Source organism: Rutidosis leptorrhynchoides, chromosome 2 (assembly GCF_046630445.1).
Source record: "Rutidosis leptorrhynchoides isolate AG116_Rl617_1_P2 chromosome 2, CSIRO_AGI_Rlap_v1, whole genome shotgun sequence".
NCBI lineage: Eukaryota > Viridiplantae > Streptophyta > Magnoliopsida > Asterales > Asteraceae > Rutidosis > Rutidosis leptorrhynchoides.
Window position 1 is genome coordinate 650,882,868 of NC_092334.1, and position 23,201 is coordinate 650,906,068.

Consider the following 23,201-nt stretch of genomic DNA (forward strand, 5'->3'; position numbering starts at 1 on the left):
CCGCCTGGTGACCACTGAGTGTACCTCAGATACTGATTTTAGGGCCTGCCTCTTGGCAATTGCCAACCCTCGTAAGGGATCACAAGGAGTAAGAGCCAATGCTTCGTCACAGGTAACACTGTGAGAACCTCCTTTACGACTAACCCGCCACACATGGACGGCGTTATACCAGCTCTGATACCAACTGAAATGTCCCGTTCTTATTGATTAAAAACGTTCCATATTAATTGATTTCGTTGCGAGGTTTTGACCTCTATATGAGACGTTTTTCAAAGACTGCATTCATTTTTAAACAAACCATAACCTTTATTTCATCAATAAAGGTTTAAAAAGCTTTACGTAGATTATCAAATAATGATAATCTAAAATATCCTGTTTACACACGACCATTACATAATGGTTTACAATACAAATATGTTACAACAAAATAAGTTTCTTGAATGCAGTTTTTACACAATATCATACAAGCATGGACTCCAAATCTTGTCCTTATTTAAGTATGCGACAGCGGAAGCTCTTAATAATCACCTGAGAATAAACATGCTTAAAACGTCAACAAAAATGTTGGTGAGTTATAGGTTTAACCTATATATATCAAATCATAATAATAGACCACAAGATTTCATATTTCAATACACATCCCATACATAGAGATAAAAATCATTCATATGGTGAACACCTGGTAACCGACAATAACAAGATGCATATATAAGAATATCCCCATCATTCCGGGACACCCTTCGGATATGATATAAATTTCGAAGTACTAAAGCATCCGGTACTTTGGATGGGGTTTGTTAGGCCCAATAGATCTATCTTTAGGATTCGCGTCAATTAGGGTGTCTGTTCCCTAATTCTTAGATTACCAGACTTAATAAAAAGGGGCATATTCGATTTCGATAATTCAACCATAGAATGTAGTTTCACGTACTTGTGTCTATTTTGTAAATCATTTATAAAACCTGCATGTATTCTCATCCCAAAAATATTAGATTTTAAAAGTGGGACTATAACTCACTTTCACAGATTTTTACTTCGTCGGGAAGTAAGACTTGGCCACTGTTGATTCACGAACCTATAACAATATATACATATATATTAAAGTATGTTCAAAATATATTTACAACACTTTTAATATATTTTGATGTTTTAAATTTATTAAGTCAGCTGTCCTCGTTAGTAACCTATAACTAGTTGTCCACAGTTAGATGTACAGAAATAAATCGATAAATATTATCTTGAATCAATCCACGACCCAGTGTATACGTATCTCAGTATTGATCACAACTCAAACTATATATATTTTGGAATCAACCTCAACCCTGTATAGCTAACTCCAACATTCACATATAGAGTGTCTATGGTTGTTCCGAAATATATATAGATGTGTCGACATGATTGGTCGAAACATTGTATACGTGTCTATGGTATCTCAAGATTTCATAATATACAATACAAGTTGATTAAGTTATGGTTGGAATAGATTTGTTACCAATTTTCACGTAGCTAAAATGAGAAAAATTATCCAATCTTGTTTTACCCATAACTTCTTCATTTTAAATCCGTTTTGAGTGAATCAAATTGCTATGGTTTCATATTGAACTCTATTTTATGAATCTAAACAGAAAAATTATAGGTTTATAGTCGGAAAAATAAGTTACAAGTCGTTTTTGTAAAGGTAGTCATTTCAGTCGAAAGAACGACGTCTAGATGACCATTTTAGAAAACATACTTCCACTTTGAGTTTAACCATAATTTTTGGATATAGTTTCATGTTCATAATAAAAATCATTTTCTCAGAATAACAACTTTTAAATCAAAGTTTATCATAGTTTTTAATTAACTAACCCAAAACAGCCCGCGGTGTTACTACGACGGCGTAAATCCGGTTTTACGGTGTTTTTCGTGTTTCCAGGTTTTAAATCATTAAGTTAGCATATCATATAGATATAGAACATGTGTTTAGTTGATTTTAAAAGTCAAGTTAGAAGGATTAACTTTTGTTTGCGAACAAGTTTAGAATTAACTAAACTATGTTCTAGTGATTACAAGTTTAAACCTTCGAATAAGATAGCTTTATATGTATGAATCGAATGATGTTATGAACATCATTACTACCTTAATTTCCTTGGATAAACCTACTGGAAAAGAGAAAAATGGATCTAGCTTCAATGGATCCTTGGATGGCTCGAAGTTCTTGAAGCAGAATCATGACACGAAAACAAGTTCAAGTAAGATCATCACTTGAAATAAGATTGTTATAGTTATAGAAATTGAACCAAAGTTTGAATATGATTATTACCTTGTATTAAAATGATAACCTACTGTAAGAAACAAAGATTTCTTGAGGTTGGATGATCACCTTACAAGATTGGAAGTGAGCTAGCAAACTTGAAAGTATTCTTGATTTTATGAAACTAGAACTTTTGGAATTTATGAAGAACACTTAGAACTTGAAGATAGAACTTGAGAGAGATCAATTAGATGAAGAAAATTGAAGAATGAAAGTGTTTGTAGGTGTTTTTGGTCGTTGGTGTATGGATTAGATATAAAGGATATGTAATTTTGTTTTCATGTAAATAAGTCATGAATGATTACTCATATTTTTGTAATTTTATGAGATATTTCATGCTAGTTGCCAAATGATGGTTCCCACATGTGTTAGGTGACTCACATGGGCTGCTAAGAGCTGATCATTGGAGTGTATATACCAATAGTACATACATCTAAAAGCTGTGTATTGTACGAGTACGAATACGGTTGCATACGAGTAGAATTGTTGATGAAACTGAACGAGGATGTAATTGTAAGCATTTTTGTTAAGTAGAAGTATTTTGATAAATGTATTGAAGTCTTTCAAAAGTGTATAAATACATATTAAAACACTACATGTATATACATTTTAACTGAGTCGTTAAGTCATCGTTAGTCGTTACATGTAAGTGTTGTTTTGAAACTTTTAGGTTAACGATCTTGTTAAATGTTGTTAATCCAATGTTTATAATATCAAATGAGATTTTAAATTATTATATTATTATGATATTATCATGTATGAATATCTCTTAATATGATATATATACATTAAATGTCTTTACAACGATAATCGTTACATATATGTCTCGTTTAAAAATCATTAAGTTAGTAGTCTTGTTTTTACATATGTAGTTCATTGTTAATATACTTAATGATATGTTTACATATCATAGTATCATGTTAACTATATATATATCCATATATATGTCATCATATAGTTTTTACAAGTTTTAACGTTCGTGAATCACCGGTCAACTTGGGTGGTCAATTGTCTATATGAAACATATTTCAATTAATCAAGTCTTAACAAGTTTGATTGCTTAACATGTTGGAAACATTTAATCATGTAAATATCAATCTCAATTAATATATATAAACATGGAAAAGTTCGGGTCACTACAGAGCATACCCGTGAGTTTCAGAGCTTGGTCAACCAGTTATCGTCTGTAGAGATGCCTCTTGGCGATGAAGTCCAGGCGTTACTGCTACTTAGTTCTCTTCCCGATAGTTGGGAGACGCTGGTATTAACACTCAGCAACTCAGTCCCGAATGGCAAACTTACCATGTCAATGGTCAAGGATGCCCTATTCAGTGAAAAGGCAAGGAGAAAGGACATGGGCACATATCAGACCCATGCCTTTGTCACAGAGAATCGAGGGAGACAACAAATAAGTAGTAAAAATAAATGGAGAGGCAGAAGTAAGAGCAGGGGCAGGTCCTCTAATAGCAGAAAATCAATATATAAATGCTATCATTGTGGATTAGAGGGACATATGAAGAAGAACTGCTACCGATTGAAAGAAGAACAAGGTCAGAGCAGTTCACAATCGAAGAATAAGGGTGGAGAAACATTAGTTACTATCACTGGTGATATAGCTTATTGTTCAACCCATGATGAGACATGCCTTCACGTCTCACGAGAAGACACGGAATGGGTGGTAGATACTGCAGCATCCTACCACGTGACTCCATACAAGGAATACTACACAACATATAAAGCTGGTGACTTTGGAGCTGTGAAAATGGGAAATTCCAGTTCCGCTAAGATTGTCGGAATTGGAGATGTCACAATAAAGACAAGTTCCGGGAGCACAATCACTCTAAAGGATGTCCGCCATGTGCCAGATCTTCGACTGAATTTACTTTCTGGAGTAGCTCTAGACAAACAGGGCTATGATAGTCATTTCAGTAGAGGCACATGGAAATTATCAAGAGGCGCTATGATAGTCTCTCGAGGACACATTTGTGGCACACTATACAAAACTCATGTGAAGATCTGTACAGGCGGCCTTAATGTTGCAGAAAAAGAGGCGTCACAAAATTTATGGCACCAGAGACTCGGTCACATGAGTGAAAAAGGGTTGTCTACCCTAATAAAGAAAGAGCTTATCAATGTAGACAAGGACGCTGCACTAAATCCTTGCAATCATTGTCTGTTTGGTAAGCAACATAGAGTCTCGTTTAATTCCTCTTCAACGAGAAGATCAGAGTTACTCAGTCTGGTGCACTCTGATGTTTGCGGTCCCTTGGAAGTTGAATCAATTGGCGGCAACCGATACTTTCTAACATTTATCGATGATGCTTCTCGAAAGGTGTGGGTATATTTCTTGCGGACGAAGGACCAAGTTTTCGATTACTTCAAACAGTTCCATGTCATGGTAGAACGTGAGACAGGAAAGAAGTTAAAGTGTCTTCGATCCGACAACGGCGGTGAATACTCTTCCAGGCAGTTCGATGCCTATTGCAGATCATATGGCATCCGACATGAGAAGACAGTTCCACGTACCCCTCAACACAATGGTATAGCAGAAAGAATGAACCGAACAATCATGGAACGTGTTCGGAGCATGCTCAGTATGGCTAAGCTGCTAAAGCTGTAGCGACCCGACCAAATCATGTTTGACGGCGCCGTCTACGTAGGTCCCATTACATGGTCATAAGTCTTTAAGACAAAGTTTAACCGAAAATATGTCGCAATCATTTCATAAGTGTGGATGTTTCAAAGTTTACAAAAGTAGTTTCCATAACTAGTACATAACGATGTTTAAAGTACAAATGAAACACGTGCGACACAGTTTAAAGTAGCCAAAAGACGCTCCAACTATGCAAGTATACTCGACATCCAATGCAAGTATCAAAAAGAAATGTGCGGAAGCATGTATCACCTAATGTTCAAGGACCTGAGAAAAACATAGAAATCTGTCAACGAAAACGTTGGTGAAATCATAGGTTTAAGTAAGTAAGTATGTAAAAGTAAGTCGAACCACAAGATTTGCATCATTGATAAATAGTAATACATTCTAAAAGTTAATATTCATGAGCACCCAATTATCAAGGCTTAACGTTTCCTTCCATAGAACCCCATCACAATAGTGTTAGAACATACACTGTTTCTCGAAAATATATTTCACCCGTAGATGGTAGCGAACCGTCCGAAGTGAGGGTTTGTCAAACCCATATGGCCATACAACATAAGTTCACGCCTACACTTACACCCTGCAAGTGTAACTAATGATAATCGAATTGAGGATTTTGTTCTGAACTCGTATGTAGAATGTTTGTTTTCATGTACTTGTGTTCACTTAGTTAAAAGAATTGTTTATGTTTTCTCATCCCAAAAGTAAGTTCAAAAGAGTAAAAGTGGGACTATGATCTCACCTTGAGCGAAAGAGTAAATAAGTACTTCGACAAGTAACGTGTGCAAAGAACAATGCTAGCCTTGACCTAAACAAATAGGTCGTATCAATAACGGTAAACACGATAGGTCAAAGGTGTTCAATTAGTCCTATGGCTCGTCACGACTCGATTATGTAGCATGTGAATCAAATTGTCAAGTTTCATGCAAGATACAAGTATAGAATCATGTTAGAAAGATTGCATAATCATTTGGCTAAGTTTGACAAAAAGTCAAACTTTGGTCGGTCAAAGTCAACGAAAAAGTCAACGCGTTCGGGTCGGATCCCGAACTATTTTCCTGAGGTTTTTAATCATATATGAGTATGTTAGAACAAGTTTCATGTGAATCGGAGGTCCATAGTATGCCAAACATTTTTCGTATTTTGGACATGGAGGTCAGAACCTGACCACGTTATATGTCGCGCCGCGACCCAAGACTGCCGCGTCGCGGCATATAACGGGTGCTGGTACCTGGTCAGTTTCAATTGTTCAAGTCTTTTTCCGAACTTCGATCGAACACAAATCACAAACCGTAAACACTTATGACTCGCATTTTATATCGTTGGAAAGCTAATTTGACAAAGAACACAACTAAACACATTTCACCAACCGAAAACATTATTTTCAATAACCGACATTTCAAATCAAATGAACAATCAATGCACACATTTAATGCAAGTGCACATTTATGATTCGGGCATTTAATGCATACATACAACACTCCGTTTTGTAGGTAATCGAGCATATAATACAACTAACTACTTACTAACAATAATTCATGGCATTCAATGCATCAAATATTCATTTCAAGCTTATCAAACCCTAACCCAAATTCACCAAAATCACTAATCAAGTTTATGGAGTTTTCTCAAGCAACCTACACATCAAATTGAAGCTAGTGATACTAGGAACACATTTAATACATGCATATATAACATTTAACAACATTCAAACAACCAAATCACCAAATCAAACACACCAAAGTTCATACTCAAGCTAGTTACTTCAAATAACGAAATCGAGCATATAAATCATATATTCATGTTAGACTTGAGCCATAGACACTAATTTACAACTTTATAAGTTAAAAACATCAAGAACACAAAATCTAGTGATTTTAGAAAGTTACCCAAATGAGATGTAATCGGTATGGAATCGAAGAGGAAGTTGCAAGGATTCCAAATATGTAATTAGTTTAGATTGAAGCTTGCTAGATTTTGATTAGATGATGAATCTTTGAAATGGTGTTTGAGAGAATTTGTGAAAGTATTAGAGAAAAATGGAAAAAGAAAAGAAATAATGAATGGAGGAGGAAGAGTGTTGACTCTTTGACCTAGTCACCTCTTTGCTCCTTTGTCAAACTTAGTCCCTCAACTTTGGAAACGGGTGCGTGAATTACCTAAACGAGATAATTTAAAACGCGTATTAACGGGGGATGTTATAAACATATAACGGAGTTTAAAATAGTATAACGGAAAAGTAAACGAAAAAGGCGGGATGTTACATTACCTACTCCTTAAAAGAAATTTCGTCCCGAAATTTAAGTAGGCGTAGTAGTCGTGGTTTCTTCCTCGGAATCTTGCGTTTCCGGAACCGGGAACAAGTGAGGGTATTTCTTTTGCATTTGATCTTGCCTTTCCCAAGTAAACTCGGGTCCTCTTTTGGCATTCCAACGAACCTTGACAATCGGGATTCGGCTTTGTTTCAATGTCTTGACGGAGGTGTCCACAACTTCAACCGGTTCTTCTACAAAATGAAGTTTGTCATCAATAGTAAGTTCCTCGAGAGGGATGACGATATCAGGTTCGGCAAGACACTTTTTCAAGTTAGATACATGGAAGGTAGGATGAACGGAGTTCAATTGAGGCGGAAGATCTAAACGATAAGCAACGATTCCAATACGCTTCAAGATTTCGAAAGGACCAATATACCGCGGATTTAGCTTCCCGCGTTTCCCAAAATGGATTACACCTTTCTAAGGTGCGACTTTTAACATTACTCGGTCACCGACTTGAAATTCAAGGTCGTTGCGTCGTTTGTCGGTATAGCTCTTTTGACGACTCCGGGCCGTCCGAAGCCTATCTCGGATTTGTACGATCTTCTCGGTGGTTTCGTGAATGAGTTCGGGTCCGGTGATTTGCACGTCGCCTACCTCGGCCCAACAAAGAGGTGAACGACATTTTCGGCCATATAGTACTTCAAAAGGTGCGGCTTTAATACTCGCGTGATAACTATTGTTGTAAGAGAACTCGGCGAGAGGTAAGTGCTTGTCCCAAGCTTTTTCAAAATCAACCACGCAAGCTCGTAACATGTCCTCTAAAGTTTGAATTGTGCGTTCGCTTTGCCCATCGGTTTGAGGATGATATGCGGTGCTCATGTCTAAGCGCGTTCCCAATGCTTCTTGTAAAGTACGCCAAAATCTAGAAACAAAACGGCCATCTCGGTCGGAGATAATCGATAAAGGTACACCGTGTCGAGCTACGATCTCCTTGATGTAAAGTTGTGCAAGTTTCTACATTTTTTCGGTCTCTTTCATAGCGAGAAAGTGTGCGGATTTGGTGAGACGGTCAACAATAACCCAAATGGTATCATAACCGCCCGTCGTTTTTGGTAGTTTGGTGATAAAATCCATTGTTATTCTTTCCCACTTCCATTGCGGGATTTTGGGTTGTTGAAGTAGTCCAGGCGGTCTTTGGTGTTCAGCTTTGACTTTGGAACATGTTAAACACTTGGAAACATAAGTAGCTACGTCCCTTTTGATGTTCGGCCACCAATATAGTTGTTTAAGGTCGTGGTACATCTTATTGGCACCGGGGTGAATCGAGTATCGTGACTTATAGGCTTCATCTAAAATAAGACTTCGTAGGTCCCAATAACTAGGCACCCAAATCCTTCCGGCGAAATATCGGAGTCCGGTTTCCTTAGTTTCGAATCAAGAGACGAGAATGTTCAAGAGCTCGTGTGAAACGTTTTCATCCTTGAGAGCCTCATCTTGGGCTACTCGAATTTGGCTATTAAGGTTGGTGTGAATGGTGATATTTAAAGCTCGGACACGAAGGGGCACCGCTCTTTCTTTTCGACTTAAGGCATCGGCTACTACGTTTGCCTTCCCGGGATGGTAACGAAGCTCGCAATCGTAATCTTTTAAGGTTTCAATCCACCTTTGTTGTCTCATGTTTAGTTGCTTTTGATCGAAGATGTGTTGGAGACTTTTGTGATCGGTAAAGATAGTACTCTTGGTTCCATAAAGATAGTGTCTCCACATTTTAAGTGCAAAGACAACGGCTCCGAGTTCGAGATCATGTGTCGTGTAGTTTCGTTCATGAATTTTGAGTTGTCGAGAAGTATAAGAAATGACTTTTGTTCGTTGCATCAACACACACCCAAAATCATGTTTCGAGGCGTCGCAATACACAACAAAATCATCGTTGCCTTCGGGAAGTGATAAGATAGGAGCGGTGGTTAGCTTCGTTTTCAAGATTTGAAATGCGGATTCTTGTTCGGTTGCCCAAACGAATTTTCTTCCCTTATGAGTTAACGCGGTTAGAGGACGAGCGACCAAAGAGAAATCTTTGATGAATCTACGATAGTATCCGATGAGACCCAAGAATTGACGAATGTGAGTAGGAGTAGTAGGAGTCTCCCATTTACTAATGGCTTCGATTTTTGATGGATCGACGTTAATACCTTGATCACTTACCACATGACCAAGAAATTGAACTTCCTTCAACCAAAATTCACACTTGGAGAATTTGGCATAGAGTCGTTCTTGTCTTAAAAGTTCAAACACGAGTCAGAGGTGTTCCTCGTGTTCTTCTTCGCTTTTTGAGTAGACCAAAATATCATCGATGAACACGATGATGAATTTGTCGAGGTATGGTTTGCACACGCGGTTCATGAGGTCCATGAACACCGCCGGTGTGTTAGTGAGACCAAAAGGCATTACGAGAAATTCATAACTACCATAACGAGTCCGGAAAGCGGTTTTAGAGACATCTTCCCCCTTAACCCTTAATTGATGATAACCCGAACGGAGATCGATTTTTGAATATACACAAGACCCTTGTAGTTGATCAAAGAGGTCATCGATGCGAGGAAGAGGATATTGGTTCTTAACCGTCAATTTGTTTAGTTCACGATAATCAATGCACATTGGTAGGGATCCGTCTTTCTTTTTAACAAACAAAATCGGAGCGCCCCAAGGTGAATGGCTAGGTTGGATAAAACCACGGTCAAGTAGTTCTTGGATTTGACTTTGCAATTCTTGTATTTCGGATGGAGCAAGTCTATATGGTGCACGAGCTACGGGTGTGGCTCCCGGAATAAGATCGATTTGGAATTCAACAGGTCGATGAGGTGGAAGACTCGGCAATTCGTCGAGAAATACATCGGAAAAGTCACTAACAATTGGCACATCATCGATGTGCTTCTCATCGGACTCGACTTTCTTAACGTGAGCAAGGATCGCAAAACAACCCTTACGGAGTAGTTTTCTAACTTTAATGCATGAAACGAGGTTGAGTCCGGTGCAACTCTTATCGCCATAGACGATCAAAGGTTCACCATTCTCGATAGGAATTCGGATTGCGTTAAGATCACAAAGGATGTGAGATTTCATTTTGGCTAGCCAATTCATACCGATTATTACATCAAAGCTTCCTAGTTCCATGGGTATCAAGTCAATTTCAAACTCATTACCCAAAATGTTTATCGTACACCCCCGGTAATATATGTCGGCACTCAATAGTTTCCCGTTGGCCATTTCAATGGTATAAGTGGTATCTAGTGGGAGTGGTGGAGTGCTAAAATAATGAATCAAAGTCTTGGATACAAAGCATTTATCGGCACCCGAATCGAATAAACAAGTAACATAAGTGTTGTTGAGAAGAAACGTACCCGTGACTAATTCATTGTCATCTCGGGCTTCCTCGGTGTTGATGTTGAAAGCTCGGCCGCGCGTATTGGGGTTATCTTTCCTCTTCGGGCATGCATTTCTATAGTGGCCCGTTTGGCCACATTCATAACAAGTGCCCGTTTTTGGTGCATTGGGCCCCTTTCGGGCGATGGAGGTAACACTTTTACACTCATTGGCCTTATGACCAACTCCTTGGCACCGGTGGCAAATTAACTTGCCACATTCACCAAAGTGATGTTTGTTGCATTTGTTGCAAAGAGGTAGGTTCCCGGCATAACCCTTCTTGCCGTCGGAGGTGTAAGGCTTCTTAGCAAAGTTGTTGTTGCTTGATTGGGAGGGTTCCCACTTTATTTTGTTGCCACCCGATTTATCCTCGGCCTTAGGTGCCGGAACTACGATTTCGTCAACCGTTTTGATCAATTGGCGGGCCATGTTCAAAGCTTGTTGTAGGTTAGCGGGTTTGGATGACATCACCCCTTGTTTGATGCTCTTTGGAAGACCATACATATAAAGTTCGACCCTTTGAGATTCGGGGTTCACGAGGTTTGGACACATCAAGGATAGTTCGGCGAATCGTTGATTATAGGCCTTGAGATCGTTTCCGACCGCCTCTAAGGTTCTTAGCTCTTGTTCGAGCTTTCGGGTTTCTTCGCGAGGGAAATATTCGATGACCATCTTTTCCCTTAAATCGGCCCAAGAGAGGGCGTGAGCTTCATCGGTACCCACCGATTGTACATAAGTATTCCACCATGTAAGAGCGACACCGACGAAGGTGTGAGTGGAGTATTTGACCTTGTCTTGGTCCCGACAACCGCTTATGCTAAAGACGGCTTCTGTTTGCTCAAACCATCGGGTGAGCACAACCGGTCCCCCGGTTCCATCAAAAGTGTGAGGTTTGCACCCCATGAAGGATTTGTAGGAGCACCCTTCGTTTGAGTTACCGGCTCCATTGTTGTTGTTGTTGTGGTTGTTGTTATTGTTGTTGTTAGATGAGTGACCGGCCATGGCCGCATCCACGGCGGTGGCTATCATGCGTTGTAAGGCTTGTTCGAGAGTTTCACGGCGTGGCACACGACGAGGAGGCATTGTTCCTTCAAAACAAAAGAATGCCATTGGTTAGTATTCTAAATAATACTAACCGTGATATGGAATAAAGATAGAGAGAAAATTATCCTTGACTCGCCTTAAATTCTTTATGTTATAATGTCGGAATATTCATATGAGTCACCGTAATATAATCCCGGAAATTATATTACCCTAATTCATATATGCATTCGACGTTACTTTATATAGTCAAGGTGGCGTGTCAATCAAATTATACAACGTGAGATTAAGGTAGAATAAGAATAGATATGATAGAAGAGTTCGAGTATAAATGCACAAGTAGTCAAGTAATTCCTACTTCAAGTCTATATGCCGGTTGTAGTCTAGACTCACCAATGTACCCTATGACTCGGGGTTGACACTAATGAACTCTAAATCCCTACAACCAATGCTCTGATACCATCTGTAGCGACCCGACAAAATCATGTTTGACGGCGCCATCTACGTAGGTCCCATTACATGGTCATAAGTCTTTAAGACAAAGTTTGACCGAAAATATGTCGCAATCATTTCATAAGTGTGGATGTTTCAAAGTTTACAAAAGTAGTTTCCATAACTAGTACATAACGATGTTTAAAGTACAAATGAAACACGTGCGACACAGTTTAAAGTAGCCAAAAGACGCTCCAACTATGCAAGTATACTCGACATCCAAAGCAAGTATCAAAAAGAAATGTGCGGAAGCATGTATCACCTAATGTTCTAGGACCTGAGAAAAACATAGAAATCTGTCAACGAAAACGTTGGTGAAATCATAGGTTTAAGTAAGTAAGTAAGTATGTAAAAGTAAGTCGAACCACAAGATTTGCATCATTGATAAATAATAATACATTCTAAAAGTTAATATTCACGAGCACCCAATTATCAAGGCTTAACGTTTCCTTCTATAGAACCCCATCACAATAGTGTTAGAACATACACTGTTTCTCGAAAATATATTTAACCCGTAGACGGTAGCGAACCGTCCGAAGTGAGGGTTTGTCAAACCCATATGGCCATACAACATAAGTTCACGCCTACACTTACACCCTGCAAGTGTAACTAATGATAATCGAATTGAGGATTTTGTTCTGAACTCGTATGTAGAATGTTTGTTTTCATGTACTTGTGTTCACTTAGTTAAAAGAATTGTTTATGTTTTCTCATCCCAAAAGTAAGTTCAAAAGAGTAAAAGTGGGACTATGATCTCACCTTGAGCGAAAGAGTAAATAAGTACTTCAACAAGTAACGTGTGCAAAGAACAATGCTAGCCTTGACCTAAACAAATAGGTCGTATCAATAACGGTAAACACGATAGGTCAAAGGTGTTCAATTAGTCATATGGCTCGTCACGACTCGATTATGTAGCATGTGAATCAAATTGTCAAGTTTCATGCAAGATACAAGTATAGAATCATGTTAGAAAGATTGCATAATCATTTGGCTAAGTTTGACAAAAAGTCAAACTTTGGCCGGTCAAAGTCAACGAAAAAGTCTACGCGTTCGGGTCGGGTCCCGAACTATTTTCCTGAGGTTTTTAATCATATATGAGTATGTTAGAACAAGTTTCATGTGAATCGGAGGTCCATAGTATGCCAAACATTTTTCGTATTTTGGACATGGAGGTCAGAACCTGACCACGTTATATGTCGCGCCGCGACCCAAGACTGCCGCGCCGCGGCATATAACGGGTGCTGGTACCTGGTCAGTTTCAATTGTTCAAGTCTTTTTCCGAACTTCGATCGAACACAAATCACAAACCGTAAACACTTATGACTCGCATTTTATATCGTTGGAAAGCTAATTTGACAAAGAACACAACTAAACACATTTCATCAACCGAAAACATTATTTGCAATAACCGACATTTCAAATCAAATGATCAATCAATGCACACATTTAATGCAAGTGCACATTTATGATTCGGGCATTTAATGCATACATACAACATGCCGTTTTGTAGGTAATCGAGCATACAATACAACTAACTACTTACTAACAACAATTCATGGCATTCAATGCATCAAATATTCATTTCAAGCTTATCAAACCCTAACCCAAATTCACCAAAATCACTAATCAAGTTTATGGAGTTTTCTCAAGCAACCTACACATCAAATTGAAGCTAGTGATACTAGGAACACATTTAATACATGCATATATAACATTTAACAACATTCAAACAACCAAATCACCAAATCAAACACACCAAAGTTCATACTCAAGCTAGTTACTTCAAATAACGAAATCGAGCATATAAATCATATATTCATGTTAGACTTGAGCCATAGACACTAATTAACAACTTTATAAGTTAAAAACATCAAGAACACAAAATCTAGTGATTTTAGAAAGTTACCCAAATGAGATGTAATCGGTATGGAATCGAAGAGGAAGTTACAAGGATTCCAAATATGTAATTAGTTTAGATTGAAGCTTGCTAGATTTTGATTAGATGATGAATCTTTGAAATGGTGTTTGAGAGAATTTGTGAAAGTATTAGAGAAAAATGGAAAAAGAAAAGAAATAATGAATGGAGGAGGAAGAGTGTTGACTCTTTGACCTAGTCACCTCTTTGCTCCTTTGTCAAACTTAGTCCCTCAACTTTGGAAACGGGTGCGTGAATTACCTAAACGAGATAATTTAAAACGCGTATTAACGGGGGATGTTATAAACATATAACGGAGTTTAAAATAGTATAACGGAAAAGTAAACGAAAAAGGCGGGATGTTACAAAAGCCATTCTGGGGAGAAGCAGTCAGAGCCGCATGTTACTTGATCAACCGATCTCCATCAGTACCAATGAATTTTGAAGTTCCGAAGAAACTTTGGTCTGGAAAGGATCCATCATACTCTCACTTAAGAGTATTTGGATGTTTGGCGTACGCACATGTATCCAAGGAGCTCAGGCAGAAGTTGGATGTAAAGACTACTTCATGCATATTCATAGGCTATGGAGATGAAGAATTTGGATACAGATTATGGGATCCAAAGGAGAAAAAGGTGATCAGAAGTAGGAACGTGGTGTTCCATGAAAGCCAGACAATAGAAGATATTGAAAAGCCCACAATATCTCAGAAATCAAATGTTGTCACTCAGGTGCCAGAGGTAACAACAGAATCATTTATGAGAAATGAACATGCAGTGCAAGATGAAATGCCAGAAGTAGAAGATAATGAGAAAAATGACGGTGCTGAGCAGGGGGAGCCACAACCCCATCTGCCAGACGTTCCAGGACCATCACAAGGCGAAGATGATGGTGGATCTCCTCAATATATTCCAGAAGTTCGAAGATCCGAACGAGGTCGGATTCCATCGAGTAGATATCCAGAATCCGAGTACCTTCTACTTACTGAAGATGGAGAACCAGAGAGTTTTCATGAAGCAATATCTCATGAGGACAAAGAAAAATGGTTGCTCGCAATGCAGGATGAGATGGATTCTCTGCAGAAAAATCAGACTTATGAGATCGTAGAACTTCCACAAGGGAAGAAGGCACTGAAAAACAAATGGGTGTTTAAGCTGAAAAAGGATGGCAGTGGAAAAGTAGTGAAATACAAAGCACGACTTGTAGTCAAAGGATTCAAACAGAAGAAAGGGATTGATTTTGACGAGATATTTTCACCAGTAGTCAAGATGACTTCAATTAGAGTCATACTTGGATTGGTCGCAAGTAAGAACTTGGAGCTTGAACAGATGGATGTAAAGACAGCTTTTCTTCATGGAGATTTACATGAAAAAATTTACATGGAGCAGCCAGAAGGTTTTGAGGTTTTAGGAGATAATCTCGTATGCAAGCTGAAGAAAAGTTTGTACGGTTTAAAGCAAGCACATAGGCAGTGGTATAAGAAGTTTGACTCATGCATGGTGAGTCAAGGGTACAAGAAAACTACAGCAGATGAGTGTGTCTACATTCAGAAGTTTTCTGAAGGAGATTTCGTTGCTCTTCTACTATATGTAGACGATATTTTGATCGTAGGGAAAGATGCAACGAAGATCAACCAGCTGAAGAAGGAACTCTCTAAGTCTTTTGACATGAAAGACTTAGGACAAGCTCAACAGATTTTGGGAATGCAGATAACCCGAGACAGGAAGAATATAAGGTTATGGCTATCTCAGGAGAAGTATATTGAACGAGTGCTTTCACGGTTCAATATGAACAATGCCAAACCTGTTAGCATTTCATTAGCCAATCATTTCAAGTTAAGTAAGAGTTCTTGTCCCTCATCCAAGGAAGAGATTGGGGAGATGTCGTCAGTACCATATTCTTCGGCTGTTGGAAGTTTGATGTATGCAATGGTGTGTATGAGGCCCGATATTGCTCACGCAGTGGGAACCGTGAGTCGTTTTCTCTCTAACCCCGGGAAAGAGCATTGGAATGCGGTAAAATGGATTCTCAGGTATCTTAAAGGTACAATGAAGATATGTCTTTGTTACGGGGGAGCTGGTCCAATCTTGGAAGGCTATACAGATGCAGATATGGCTGGAGATCCTGATAGTAGAAAATCTACTTCAGGATTCATTTACACTTTTGCAGGGGGAGCTGTTTCATGGCACTTGTGACACCGCTATTTTTTTTTTATAATAAATACGTGGCGGAAGCATAATATTAATTAAATACGATATCGACATTTGTACAAACCGATGTCACGTGTCATTAAAACAATTTACATATTAACAGGAAGAGACGTAAATACATTCTGTTTTCAAAAGTACATGGTTCATATTCTAAAAGACCACATCAGAGTTAACCCTGTCAAACATAACATCGCCATGCCCGTCTTCTCCCCAAAATGCGACATCTACAAAAGCTAATAACCTGCAGGGAGGAGATGGAGGGGAATTAGCACGAAGCTAAGTGAGTACGACTAACTACAGGCCATAGCATACATAAGTGTTATACTAATCATGTCACAATAGTCTAACACACAAACATCACCCAATTTCCGTCTACAGAGACTCTGGCGGCTTGGCCAAACCATTAACCACCAGCTGATCGGACTGGGGCTTACCAGAAGTTCCTCCACCACCGTATGTATATACATAATCCACATGCGACGGACGCGTCATTCACATATATATACACCACGGCTGTCTAGGCTACCACAGAGGAACCCAACCCGCAGGTTGATCTCTCCTACCGAAGCTACCACACAATAGGGACGCACTGGGCTCCAGCAGACAAGCATCAACTAACATGCAGTCATCACAAGGTACTAACTATCCACAACAATAAGTATATCTAACAAGCATGACAATCATAATATAACATGCTTCTATATACTATATTCTCCAGTTAGTCCCACTCACCAAATACCAGCAACCAGCTCAGATAATCTACTACTGAGCGGCTTCCTTATCTTTTTCACCTGAACATAAGGCAAATCAAGTTAGTTATTATCCATTAACACCAAATAACACAATATATAAATTTTTGTCAGAAAATCTGTCCGCTAAAAATTTTTGCTTAACACTTGTGCACTTTCAAAATTTACATAAAATTTACATCCTGAACACCAAAATACAAACAGGCAGCATAACGGCTAAAAATCAACACTTAGTAAAATTTTCACTGTCTAAGACCATCGGCCGATCGTCAGGGACTGTCGACCGATCGTCACTACACCATCGGTCGAGGGACCACACCATTGGTCGATCGTTAAAATTTCAACCGTTGGTCGAAGGACTCACACCATCAGTCGAGGGTCTAGTCCTTCGGCCGATCGTCAGACACCATCGGTCGAGGGTCAGAGACCATCTGCCGAGGGTAGTTCATCTGCAGCAGCAGCTGCCAAAGTGATGGGTTTCTCACCAAACTCACCAATTCTCGACCTATAGCTCGTTTTTAACCTTAAAACTTGCCAAATCAAGTACACTGGTCATTTAGAAACACAAACCCACAAGGTTTTGACACTAACAACACCAAATCAGCCCATTTTGACCCAATTTACACTTTTATGAAAAACTAACACAAAAACTCCATTTTCTCAAAGATTAATTCACGAAATGATACAAACCTTACCTTAAAAGAATCAGTGAACTACAAGGAACACAATAATATAAACGATTTGAGCTCTAAAGCAAGAATTAAGGATTAGGGTTTGTTAGTAGGTGAAAGGGAAGGTACGGGAGTGTTTTGGGAAGGGTCTGGAAAATGCAAGAAGGGGATAGACATCAGTCTATTATTTGGGATTAAATCCCATACTGTGTAACACACGGGTATTTATCTGTATCTGATATCTTTCGTACATCATTTGGCAACCCAAACGAAGTTCAAATTAAATAAACAAACCTGTTCTGTGACCCTTGTCACAAACTGGTCCTAATCACATTATTATTTAATAGTAAATATTAAATAAAAATAAAAGCATATAATAACGCAATACAAACTTAAGGGCAATCTAGTAATCTTACATCTAGGCCTGATTGAGGATGTTACAGCAGTCAAGACTACAGAAGCGTGTTGCCTTATCCACAACTGAAGCAGAGTATATTGCTGCCACAGAAGCTGGAAAAGAAATGTTGTGGTTAAAGCGTTATCTACAAGAATTTGGAATCAAGCAAAAGGAATACAAGGTACATTGTGACAGTCAGAGTGCTCTAGATTTGAGCAAGAACTCCATGTACCATTCCCGTACAAAACATATTGATATTCGCTATCATTGAATACGCGAGGTAATTGATCGACAACTGTTGAGACTAGTGAAGATCCATACAAAGGAGAATCATGCGGATATGTTAACAAAGGTGGTGACTCGAGAGAAGTTAGAGTTATGCAGATACATAACCGGAATGTTTTCTATGGATACGTCTGGAGGGGGAGAATTGATGATTTCCAGCCGTATCTTCTAGATGTCGTCATCTAGATGTTTCCATTCTACCCGTAATCTAGATTTTTCTAGATATTCAAAGAAGCCGGTTGAAGAAGCAAAGTTGGAAACGATTACGGCTAGCCACTTGTTTGACAACTCATATAGAAGTATTCAAATTGGAAACGATTACGGCTAGCCACCCTTTTCTGCGTTCACACCAATCTGCGTTCACACCTTCCACCTCCTCAAATTTTCCTTATAAATAGAGGTGTAAGCCTCATTTGTAAATCATTCAGAAAAGTGTAATCACACCTAGTTAGTGTGTGTGTGAGTTTAAGTGTAATCCTAACCAAGAGTGAATACATCCTAGATAATGGTGAGATTCCTAGTGTGTTAGTTTGAGAGTGTTTTTTGAGTTTTTTGAGTTTTGTAATACTCTGTAATCTATTCTTGTGAGTAATAGAGTTATTTTCTCTCAAATTTGTGTGTACCAACGTCCAGTCGATCCCCTCTTAATCACAACAATTAGCTTATTGGAGCTTTTTCAATTCTAACAAAAGCTTTAAGCTTTTTTTTTTTTTTCACCAAACCAAGTTTTTTATAATATAGGAGCTTTTTCTATAAAGCTAGAAGCTAAAAGCTCCAAATAGCTTCTTCCTAAACATAGCCTTTATCCAAACACACCTCCAGTCTCTAGACGTATTAAAAAAACTACGGGCTTGGAGTTAGAAAAAGTATTCTCGTATTGGGCTAGATCTAGCAGGCCCAACTGTATGAAATTCAGTAACATACATGTAGGCTGTAGCTCATACGTGAGCTTTATACATAGGTCATACCATTAATCCATCTACAGTGTAGGATGCTGAAGCTCTAATCAATTTAACCCCTTTACATTTTGGTAGGGGCATCTACTAAAGAACAAGATCAAACTTTGACAATCACTTAATTTGATAAATTAGTTCCTACGAAGATAAACATTATCATTTGGAGGATTGCCAGATCAACGCTTACTTATCTCATCTGAACTTGAAGCAACGTCGGGTTAATTTTTGAGGAAGGTCAAGAAGCTGACCAGTGGCGAAAATGGGAATTTTTTTTTACTAGGGGCGAAAAGATTTCAAAAGCGTATCCACTTTTTTTGGGCAAAATATGGAGGTCTTTTTGGAAAAATATGGAGGTTTGGGGCAAAATATGTTAGAAAATGGGTATGAATTGACTGCCTGAATTCGTTCTTGAATCGTGTGTTCACTTTCTCTATAAAGTATTTCGACTCAACGATTGCCTGGGTTACACGAAATCTTTACAGGGATAAGACAAGAACGCAATCAATGTTTTTGGCAATGAAATCACTAATCAAATTATCAGAGAGATTGTGTGTTTTCTGTTGGTTAGAATGAAAGCAAAGTCCTCTATATATAAGAGGTGAAAATGTGCGACGAAAGGATGTAACCCTTCAATGTAAATATGCAACCTTTCAACTAAAAGATGCAAATCTTCGTCACATCTTTTAGAATGACATCACTCTTCATGAACAGATGTAACCATTCGTGGTTACCTTCCCATGAAAAGATGTAATTTCCAATACCTTATTGAATTAACTTGAACGGGCGTGCACTCCACACTCTCCAAACTCATCATTGAGCTTAATTTGATAAGCCTTTGCTTTCTAGTAAATCCCAATTAACTAAAATGATTGTTGATAACACTAAAATCACCAACAAATATCCCCCCCCCCACCCCCCCCCCCCAATTTTAGTGTAATCCCTGATTTACTAAAATAATTAAACAAACAGAACAAACTAATGCATAAATGAAAATATTTTAGAAATTGAATTTTCACTTAGTATAATATTTACGAGTTTTCGAGAATCAAGGTGTTTCAGAAATTGAACCCTTCAACTCATATGAAAATACTATATACATCAGTTTCTTACACATCCCCAAGACAATCTTGACACTATTATAAGCCATGTGTCCCAATCATTCAGTGAACATATTGGCAGCTAAGTTCAAAGCTCCATTGAAGCGGCAAAACTTCATATTCACATAGGTAGCTCTTTTAGTCTTGCACACGCATATGTAATTTTTCAAGAGAGCTATTAAGAAGTTAAACTTCAACCTAACTCCACTTACAGGTCTAAACACATACTTTGGGATCAGAATATTTATGTGTTTCAATCTTCAGAAAGTAAGCTTTCCTTATTGAATTCAGCTCCTAGCGTTGTACTAGAAGGGAATTTGGTGTCTCACTTTGGAAGATCTGGTTGGACTTCAATCCCACATCATTAGCCGACTTGTGCGCACTTAAGTCTCCAGCTAATTGTTTTGTCAAGTGTTTGCTAAATTTTGTTGTGGCCCAACAAAATCCGCATACATTACTTCATTCGTGATCACCTCATGAAACACAATTTGTCTAAGACATAGTTGTCTAGACTTTCACTTGTTCAAATACATGCCTTAGTCATAAGACATCCCATAACTAGGGATCACCATGAACTTTAATCTTATTCTTATGACTTCAATCAATATCCCTTAACAACCTTTTAAATCAAATATTTACCAAGTTCTTATTGTACCATAAGAAGCTTGTGAGTATTCAAGCTAATTGATTGATTAGTCATTGCATATGTCCACTTGTCCCGTTACCAATGTAAACCTATAATTGGTGCACCCTTGATAATGGATCCTTATTATCATTATGCACACAATTAATCCTATTACATTGGATGTGAGATTGTAAGTGTAAACTTACCTTTGACAATCCACTTCTAGAACCAAGAAGTAATAACAATTAGTTTATAACATCAATAATCTCAACATCAACCTTTTGATCCAAGATACCTCATCTATACCAAGTGTAAAATCCAACAACTTGTAGATGTAATAATATCTCGACCAATAGTAAACTCAATACAATTTTAATATGCCTTAAGGATTCACATTGTGAACTAAACCATAGTTAATGGTTGGCTTTTACAAGTTTTAAAGTACTTAAGTCACATCACAATGTATTACTCTAGACATTGCTTAATCTTTTCAACACCATGCTATATTGGTCACTTGATGTAATCATATACATCATACCACCAATTTCCAAAACATACCGGTATTCGAAAATAATTAAGAAACATCTAATCTTCATTCCATATTAAAACATATTTGTTTTACCAACTAAGACCATCTTGATAGATCATCAAATGGTTTGTAGACACAACTCACATGAAAGACTTCTTGTCCGAATCGAAATAACTGACAAGAAGTCATAACATATACCAAATTATAAAAACCACTTTGGTATAACATTTTAAAAAAAATACCTTTTCAGTATTAATAATTAATAAAGCATAAGTTCAATTAATAATTTTGATATTATATCAAAATACATGTGTCACCAAAACAAGTTTTAACTGAACCATCACATCAATATTCCATTGATCATATCATATGATCATATTTTGATCAAATAGTCAAATGCTATTCTGCCTTTATTTGCTTCCAAAATATAGTAATCATTTTTTCCAATTTCAAATTGAAGAAAACAAAGTCACAAACCAGTTTCATTCGAAATCACAAAGGCCAACTAGTTCCATGCATGTGTCATTTACAACGATTGACTTTTATGAAACCAAAACAAAACATATTAAGTTTCCAGTTTAAGAGTAAACAGAATTGAGCGGTTACAACTGAATTTCATTAATTCATAATTGGAAAAACTAATTACAATGTACATGTAAGTGAGATATAAATACTGCTACTAGTATACGCTAACTAACTAATTGATGATTCTAACTAACTCTGTTACAGTTGACCTAACTTTGACTGTGACCGTTAAGTGTACAATTGAGCTAAATACTATCACTCGAACTCAGATGCTTTCTATGTCCAATTGATTGAGATGAGATGTTCGAGCTTGAGTTATCTCCATTACTCCCCCCGCAAGTTGGCAGTGTATATGGGTCAATAATGCCAAACTTGGAGATGCATTTGTAGAAAGGGGATCTGCTTAGGGCTTTTGTGAGAACATCTTCTGTTTGATCTTGTGAAGGTATGAATTTTGTTGAAATCAGACCAGCTTTAATTTTGTCTCGTACTAAATGGCAGTCGATTTCAATGTGTTTGGTGCGTTGTGATGCCCCGTCCAAAAATCAATGGTACGGATCATCAACAACAGGTCCATTACACGGTATAATACTATATGCTGTTTTAAAACAAAGTTTGTATTCATAAAAAGATAACGTTTTTCCAACGACAAATGTTTACAAGAGTAACGTGCTTCTACGAATAGAAAGCATTAACAAAAGTACGTGACACCGAGGTCAATACAAAACCATAGTTCAAATAAAACATAAGTGTTGAATGCAAGTAAAAGTTCCATGATTGAGACATCTCTAAACAATGCAGCGGAAGTCTAACACAGCAAGTCTAATACAGCGGAAGCAATAAGCGTCTTAGTTCCCTGAGAATAAAACATGCTAAAAAGTCAACACGAATGTTGGTGAGCTATAGTTTTATTGTAAATGATAATGTAATGTAGACCACGAGATTTCGTATTCAAAACAGTATGAAAAGTATATGCTTAACCGTGGGCACTTGGTAACTAACTTAACGTAAAATAATATATCACCCCCTAAAAGTACACTTGGCGAGTGCGTTAAAACATACGAAGTATTAACACCCGTTAA